Here is a 401-nt window from a genome sequence, read left to right as displayed (position 1 = left end):
TTTTTTTTTTTTTTTTTAGTAAATATAGCTCCTGGTTTTGGTGTTCCACCCCAAGAATCATCCTCTGTTATTGTTTCAAGGGAAGCCCTGCTCTTACACAAACAGTGGGGGGAGTTAGTCTAAGGTATGCACATATATGGTGTTAGGACAAGACTTTAGACTAAGAGGCCGACGCTGGTCTCCACTGAGGCCTTGCTTTTAACAGTTGTCATCTTTGAGTAACAACTTCCCTCCAGATCCTCTCCTTCTGAGGTGGCTCCCCCTTCTCAGCACAGCTTGTGGAAATGGTCATATATGAAGCAGAAAGTGTCTTCAAACTCAGAATCAGAATCAACAGGGTAAAAACAGAAAAAGAGAAAAGCAGTTAGAACTAGAAAAAATTGCATTTCCTGCGGAAATAC

The 401-nt window shown here is 41.4% G+C and overlaps 1 protein-coding gene across 2 annotated transcripts in view; it reads left to right on the top strand.

The window, feature by feature from the left end:
• Window positions 1-401, top strand: part of LOC112137724 (gastrula zinc finger protein XlCGF57.1) — a 51,010-nt gene that overhangs the window by 1,137 nt on the left and 49,472 nt on the right. The gene's annotated exons all lie outside the window — the stretch shown is intronic.

This window comes from Oryzias melastigma, linkage group LG9, assembly GCF_002922805.2.
Source record: "Oryzias melastigma strain HK-1 linkage group LG9, ASM292280v2, whole genome shotgun sequence".
Classification (NCBI taxonomy): domain Eukaryota; kingdom Metazoa; phylum Chordata; class Actinopteri; order Beloniformes; family Adrianichthyidae; genus Oryzias; species Oryzias melastigma.
Note: the sequence above shows the minus strand (reverse complement) of the source record. Positions and strands in the feature narration are given on the sequence as shown.